Here is an 8,507-nt window from a genome sequence, read left to right as displayed (position 1 = left end):
CAACTACTGAGCCTGCACGTCTGAAGCCTGTGCTCCACAACAAGAGAGGCCGCGAGAGTGGGAGGCCCCCGCTCGCCACAACTAGAGAAAGCCCTCGCACAGAAACGAAGACCCAACACAGACAAAAAATAAATTAATTTTTTTTAAAATGTGTGATTCTAGTCTAGTTCTACACGTCTATGTTCTTCCTAGAGCTTCTAAGTTCCAGAAATCTGTTGCTACCCACTTGGCCCAATAAATAAATATTTGTCCTGGTGCACAGATGTAGCCAGCAAACATGGTCACGGGTCTCCAAGAAGTTAGCAACCCTATTTTTGGAAGGATAATCCCCAGCTGGGGTGTCAAAAAAAAAGGACAAATCATCAACTAATAATTCAGCCTTCGGTATTTCAAACACATCATAAAATGAATGGCAAGGGATTTTATAGACTCGGGTTGACGGAATCTGCCTTATATGCAGAAGAGTCCAAACACATCATAAAAAATAAAAAAGACCTTGCCAAACTCATAAATAAACATCTCTAAGTGCATCTTGTTTTCCTGGTGCATTCTTCAATTTCGCTGGCCAAAGTGGGTTCGTGATGAAACCTGGATTTCACAACTTTTGTTTCAAATATTCCCGGCATCACCAGGGAGGGTTGGCTTTCAAAATGAACACTCAGGCATTTGGTGGGTGACAGGGTAGCAACAAGCACAGTCATAGCATTTCCCTTGTGGGCCTTCTACATCTCGACCTTCTTTCTCCCTCCTGCCACAGTGCCAGGCCCACCAGGCCAGAAATTCAAGAAAAACCCGGCGGGGTAGTGCTGGTAAGAAAAGCAGAACGCCATTGCCGAGGCTGCTGTTAGTACCCAGCTCACATTCCCTCGAGACTTACCATTCTCGTGTATGTCAACTCAACACCTTCCAACTGTAAGAGGCTTTGCCAGACCAAGAACCTTTTCTGGTCCCTGGAGCCCTGTCTGCCTGGGCACTGGAGGCTGGAAGCGCCAGAGGAAACGCTCTCTGGAAGCAGTCTTAAACCGTTAGCAGATAGGAGTAGTGGACAAATGTCCCAGCTTCCCCGCACCTTGGAGAAGTCAACTCTGAGGCAAGTTTCTCACTGTCTCGGAGTTCTCCAGTGGGATGGCCCCCCAGGTGCTCAATAACACACAGGCTGTGTTTTTTTTCCATTCTCTGTCTCACTTCCCTGCTCTCCTATCAGTACTTCCTGGGATCACCTCTCAAGTAAACTACTGACTCCTTGGAAGCTCAACCTAAGAAAGCCATTCAGGGTAGTTTGAAAGGTAATCACATTTTTACATGCATACACATTCAGGCATAGACATGTATATATATATATATACAACTTTTCCAGGTAAGATTTAAGGGAGCCCCATATTACTGACTGCAGTGAGATCTAAAAAAAAAAAAAAAAATAGCTTATCCTTCAGGAAATTACATCCTTGCATTACACAGTAGTTCCTTTCATTTCTTTTTCTTATTGCAAAAGCGATAAATGCTTATCACAGAAAAAATTAAAACATAGCTAAGCAAATAGGATAAAGTTTAGATCCTCAGTAATCTTAACACCCTGGTTGGATCACTGTTGATATTTTGGTGAGCATCTTTCCACATACAAGGATGAATATGTGTGTGTGTGTGTGTGTGTGTGTGTGTGTGTGTGTATACACATGCTCACAAACAAAACCATTTTGTTTACACTGTTTAGAATTCATTTTCTTCCATTTAACAATGTCTTAAGCATCTTCCACATAAATATTCTGCAGCTACTTCATTTTAATAGTAGAACAGTTTTCTATTGTACAGGACTGCCTTAGTTCATTTAATCAATTGCCCTTCATTGGACACTCAGGCTGACATTTCATGTTTAAAACAGACATCAGTTCTGTTGAGCCTCTCCACAACACTGTGGAAAGTTCGGGTCAAGCAGAACAGGGACTGTTTGACAGATGAGCCAGCCGGGGCCCATCTCATAAAGGAGACAAGAGTAAGACGTATGAAGCATTACAAGGACCATTAAGTACTAAACTCTGTGTAACCGAAGATGCCAAGTTACCCCCTACCCCGCACACACCCCTTTAATGAGGCCTCCATTCATGCACCCCCAGATCAATGGGTGTCATGCCATGTCACCCTAATCTTTTGGGTCACCGTTGATTGAGTGAGGATGGACCCCTGACCCAGGGTGGAGTGGTCCATTGGCTGGCCAGACTTATGGCTTGTGTGCCCTGGTTCAAAAGGGTAAACTGGGTCAACCAAAGTCTTCTCGTCCCAAGAACTGGAACCAAGAGATTAAGAGGAAGGTTTCCGGTCAGTTGTGGGTGCAGTGAGCACCACGTGTTGAGGACAGGGGAGCCATGGGGAAGTAAAAATAACAGAGAGAAACAAATAAGGAGGGGGCAGTGGGGTGGAGCTGGAGATTCAGGAAAGGCCAGCTCCCTTCTCAGAATTGACCCATTCACACGCATCCTGAAGCCTAGTCATTCAAGCCATGCCTATTCCTTCCTGAATTCTTGAATAAATTTCCCATAGACTACCTTTATTTTGTTATTTCTTAACTTGAGCTCATTTGAGTGTGAATCTATTCTTCATCAATGAAAGATTTCTGACTTGGATGTAAAGACTACAGACCTATATAGACAGGGGAGTCAGCAAGTGTTGGAATCACCGGAGATATTCATGGCGGAAGCAAGATGTACCCAGGCCTTAGGAATGTGAGGGGTTTGGATGGTGGCGATGAGTCAGAAGACGGGCAGGGATGATGGGGCAAGCTCGGCAGGTCTGAGGGAAGGTCCTTGCGAGTTCCCACACCAGGTCCTTTTGGAAGAAGGAGGGGTATGGGCAGTTGGGGAGGAAGAGCCTCAGTGAAGACCAAGAGAGACCTCCGGTTCACGGCAGAATCCCTAACAGTGTGAAGAAACTAAATGCCCAGGGAAGAGCCCACCAGCATCACCTGATGGCTAAAACCTGGAGGGCGCTGGTCCCTCTGTCTGGGTGAGGAGTAGCTTAGGAAGTGAGGTGGTGGGAGAGAGGAGTAGAGTCATGCATCCTGGACACCTGAGACCTGCTGTGCTGTAAGTTACCCTCCCCCACTGCCTAGGTTTCCCCACCCATAGGATAGAGCCACTGTACTTCTCTTCTGCCACTCACAGCTCACCTGGAATTCCTCCACTAATTACATATCAACCCTGCTAAATCCCCATCCTGGTGCCGGAAAAAGACTTCCCAGAATTAAGGTACCCCAATCACGGAGATCAAAGAGAGTAGCACAGCTTTGTCCTTGAGAGCATTAGAAAGTCAAGGACACCAACATTTCTGAATGGGAATAATGTCGTAATGGAAAATTTCTAAGGTAGCCAAGGAAGTTCATAATGCTTATGGGCAGATATTGGTGGCAAGAAACACAATTTCTTCAAATCCCTTCAATGTGGGTATTATTAACAACGTAGGAATGTAAGGCACTGCTCCCCCGGGAAAGTGAAAATGTGTGCCTTCACCCACTGCCAATCAGTCAGTCATCAAGGAATCAATTAAGACTTAGACTTGGTTTCCAGTCCCAGGTTTGCCATCATGAACGTAAGTAAATCATTCCCCTCTTGGAGTGGAGGTGGGACCAGGTAATGGTGAAGATGTCACCCAGGGGGAATGCCCCCCTTCTCCTAGTCACCCCTGAGCACCGGGCTGTGCGCTGGTGCAAAGCCAAAAAAAAGTGAATTGAAGTTGTTGGGGGAAACCCATTACCCGCCTCGCCCCCCCCAGCTGGTGCTTCCTTGAGAGACCTTGCACACACCTGCCCACAGGGGGCAGCACACACCTGACCCCTCTCCTCCCCTCCCCCTCCCCTGTGCCCCTTGGTCCAGCTCCACCAGTGATGAGGCTGATGGTATATTTGATCCCTCCACTGTGCCCCATCCAAACTCCTCACTATGGACTAGAAGGCCCCAAATGACCCAGCCCCCCTCCCCGGTTGTCTCCTCTTTATCTTTTCTTGTCGCCCTCTGCCCTGTCAGGCAGTCACCCTGCTCCTCAGGCACACGAAGCCCGCTCCTGCCTCTGGGACAGTGGCCTTGTTGCTCCAAGACTCCCAGGATCTCCAACATCCTTCTTGTACAGCCAGTCCTGCTACAACATGGCTTACGTCTTCCTGAAAGTCACCGAGCTGTGCAGAATCATGCCATCCAAACCACAGGGTTTACAGGGCCATGGGCCTGGGGCACAGCATTCAAAACTGTCAGTGACGCATTAAAAAAGATTGGAACCTAATAAGAACGGTGGCCCAGTTTTGCACATGTGAGTGGTTGAGAAATACATAAATATGACCATAACTGTGTCCCTTAACCTAGAAAAAGGCCTGAAGTTTGCTTGTGGAAGTGGACATCGGCAGGGTGGTAGCTTGGGATTACTGTGAATGGGGTGGGGGGAGGTTTTCTGGCATCGGACAGAGGCTGATCAGGAGCCATGCACAGGCACGGCTGGTCACAAACGCCCTGAGCCCAGGGAGCCGGCAGGTGCTGGAGGCCCACGCGTGTGCCTTGACTGTCTTCCTTCGCAGCTCAGTTCAGCTGGGTGCAGTTTTCTGTGTTTCCCCAGTGTCTTTGCAAATGAAATCACACATCAGCAAATGCAAAACGTGTTTCCTAATATAGCAATCCCACTGGACGCAGTCACATTCCAAAACAAGCATGATAGCAGAATATCCCAGGTTCAGTGGCTACCCCTTCCGGCAGCCTTCACCCGCTGCCCAGTCAGAAGGGCCTCTCCCCCCACCACCACCCCGACACGGGGCTCCACTCCCTCCTCTGTACGAGTGTCAACATCTGAAAGCATCTTGAATATTTACCTGCTTGGATTTTCGTTTTTGGTTCCTCCTCACTAGCCTCTAAGCTCCACGGGGGGAGGGATGCTCCCCCAACGCCATCCAGCACCTGTGTCCCAGCACCCCCATCAGTGTCCTGCACAGGGTAAATGTAAATAATAAATATTTACTTATTTATTATTTATTTATTTGGCCACGCCTTTCGGCTTGCAGGATCTTAGTTCCCCAGCCAGGGATCGAACCCATGCCCCCCTGCAGTGGAAGTGCAGAGTCGTAACCACTGGACCACCAGGGGATTCTCAACAAATATTTAAATAATACTTAAATTTGTGTTTCTCATCACATATGAGAAGCCCCCAGGGAAAGGGTATATGCTCAGCAGTGCCGCCCCCCTCCCACCCCAGCCCTTCAATAAAAGTCAGTGAGAAAATCTGATGTTTTTTTCTACCTTCGGATTTGTCCCAGTTACCATCGCTGCATAAGAGATTACACCCAAAGGAGAGAATAAGACAACCATTTCGTTAGACTCTTGAATTCGCGGGTCAGGAATCTGAACAGAGCCCAGGGGGCTGGCTCGTTTCTGCTCTGCTACGTCTGGACCTCGGCTGGGGGGACTTGAAGACTGGGAGCGACTCCACAGCGGGGGCCCCTCATGGTTCTGGGGCCGCACCTGGGATGCCTCAGGACTGGGGGCTGCCTGCCGGAGAGCGCCCCATGACCCCTGTGTGTGGTGCGGCTTCCTCACAGCATGGTGGACTCCGGGAAGTTGACTTCCTAGCATGCCAGTGCACAAAGAGGGAGCCTGGGTCACCTCTCACGACCCGGCTTCACGAGTCACGTAGAGGCATTTCTGCCAACCCTTTTAGTCAGACACCGTCACAGCTGCGGAACAATTTCTAACGTGCTGCCACAAAGATGTTCGGCCCTGATCCATGGAACCTATGAGGATGACAGGTATCACTCCCATGGTTAGGTCATATTAGACAGAACAGGTGACCTTAAGATAGGGAATTATGCAGATGGACCCAATCCAATCACAGGGACCCTTAAAAGCTGAGACTGCTTTGGCTGATGGAAAAAGAGGGAGTCGGCGAGATTAAACATGGAGTGCAGAACTTCCAAACCAACTGAAGGAGCTTAAAAAAAAAAAAAGAAAGAAAAGGAAAAGAAAACAATCCAGAAAAATGGAGGCATAGAGAAAAAAGAAAAACTGGACAAGTAGAAACCGTGAAATTAGATGGTATACGGTCTAGTCATTTAATAGACAGCCACAGAATAATGCAAACGAATGAACTCAAAAACAAAATGCAAGAATCTCAAAAACATAATCTTAAGGGAAAAAGCAAGTCCCAGAAGAATAGGTAGGTACGCATCAAATTTTAAAGTGAAAAATCATGCAGAATTAAACATGTTGATTACGGATACTCACATGTGTAATAAAACTATAAATAAAAGCAAGGTTGGGATAAACAGAAAACCCAAGGTGGTGATGACCCCTAGGAGGGGCCGGAGGTCAGGAGGGTATGGGAGGGCCACATAAGAGCTTCAAAGAAATTGTTAATATTTCAACACTTAAGCTAGGTGGTGAGTATAGGATCTCATTTGTGACTCTTCTTATTACAAAACTTATTTTGCATGTATTTAATTTTAAAATTTAAAAGTGAAGAAAGAAATGGAAATTGAACAGATGATCCTAAACCCACTTTTAAATAAATTCAGAGGGTAAACTTATCTTTCCCAAGGACACCAGTGTGTGAATCATCACTACAACCAGAACCGAGGTACCCTAATTCCCAGGTACCCTAATGACATGGTGATGCCTCAGCCTCCCCGACAGGTCCTAAGTGTCTGTGATGTGTCTGCATAGGGGCATGGACCAATTAAAGTGGGAAGTGTTTCAACTATATTCGTTAAACCTAAAGCTTTATTACTTTTGAGTCAAAATAGTCGGGATTCCCTATTCAGACTTATCAACATCTCAGAGATGCAAAATTCTCCAAGTACATTTTAACTGAGTTATTTCATTTCTTAAGATAATGAAGGGGGGATTCCCTGGTGGCGCAGTGGTTGAGAGTCCGCCTGCCGATGCAGGGGACACGGGTTCGTGCCCCGGTCCGGGAGGATCCCACATGCTGCGGAGCGGCTGGGCCCGTGAGCCACGGCCGCTGAGCCTGTGCGTCCGGAGGCTGTGCTCCACAACAGGAGAGGCCACAATAGTGAGAGGCCCGCATACCGCAATAAATAAATAAATAAATACATAATAATGAAGGGCCTTGTGTGATGTTGAGAAAACAGTGGGTAAAATGGAGTCTAGATGTTTAACGGTGTTTGGTGGGAAAGTTCGTCGCATTACATCGACTGAGAAAGGGGCGAGCTCCAAGCACAGCGTAACAATGCCACTGAGGTGTGGTCCTGCAAGCTCAGCCCTCCAGGAGGAACACGTTGACGCTGACCACCGCCCCCCGGATGCCCCCACTCCCACACCTGCCAGCTTTGCAGAAGTCTAGTCTTTTCCCAGGACTCCACACCCCTGAGCACAGGCCCCCACCATCCACATCAGCCAGGAAGGGTACATGAGGCTGTAAAGGATGCTGCTTACTGCTGAGATCCGGCCTCACCCCTCTGCCTCTGCCATGCACCAGACAGCAGGTGACTCTGCCTGCAGGTGCACTCTGGCCCCCTGAGCCTGCTCAGCCTGAATGCTTTATCTCAGGGATCAGCTCACTTAAACCTCACAATAACCATGGGAGGCAAGGTTATTCCCAATTGGCAGACAGGAAAACTGAGGCTCAGAGAGGTTAAGTAAATTGCTTCAAGTCAGCCAGCCCATAGGGATGTGCCAGAAATGTAACCCAAGAGGCCAAAGAAAACCTTCCAGACCTGAGTATGTGTGTCCTTTTCTCCCTCTCTTTTTGTTTTTTGTTTTTGTTTGTTTTTTCCATTCTGATATTGTCCTAAAAAGTCAAGTGGTTTTGTGTTTCTTTTTTTTTTCCACTTACATGATTTTTAAAAATTTTTTGTTGAAATGTAGTTGATTTACAATGTTGTGTTCGTTTCAGGTGTACAGCAAAGTGATTCAGTTATATACATATATATAATTCTTTTTTTACATTCTCTTCCATTATAGGTTATTATAAGATACTGAGTATAGTTCCCTGTGTTATACAGTAGGTCCCTGTTATTGATAGTTATCTATTTTATATATTGTAGTGTGTATATTTTAATCCCAAACTCCTAATTTATGTTTCTTTTTTATTAAAAAATTTTATTGTAGGAACACTTAGCATGAGATCTGTCCTCATCTTTTGTGCACAGTATACTACTGCTGACTGTAGTACAAGGCTGTAGAACAGGTCTCTAGAGTTTATTCATCTTCCTTACCTGAAACTTCAGGCCTGCTGATTAATATCAATAACTCTTCACTTCCCCCTCCCCCAGCTCCTGGGAACCAACACTCCAGTCTTCAGTTTTATGGATTTGACTATTTTCACTACCTCATATACATAGAATCATATATTTGTCCTTCTGTGACTGGTTTATTTCACTGAGTATAATGACCTGTTGCATATTGAAGGATTTTCTTCTTTTTTAAGGTTGAATAATATTCCATTGTATTTATACAACACATTTTCTTTATCCATTTATCTTTCTAGGGACATTTAGGTTGTCTCCACATCCTTCCTATTCT

The sequence above is a fragment of the Phocoena phocoena genome, chromosome 15 (genome assembly GCF_963924675.1).
Source record: "Phocoena phocoena chromosome 15, mPhoPho1.1, whole genome shotgun sequence".
Lineage (NCBI taxonomy): Eukaryota > Metazoa > Chordata > Mammalia > Artiodactyla > Phocoenidae > Phocoena > Phocoena phocoena.
This window is presented reverse-complemented; position numbering follows the sequence as displayed.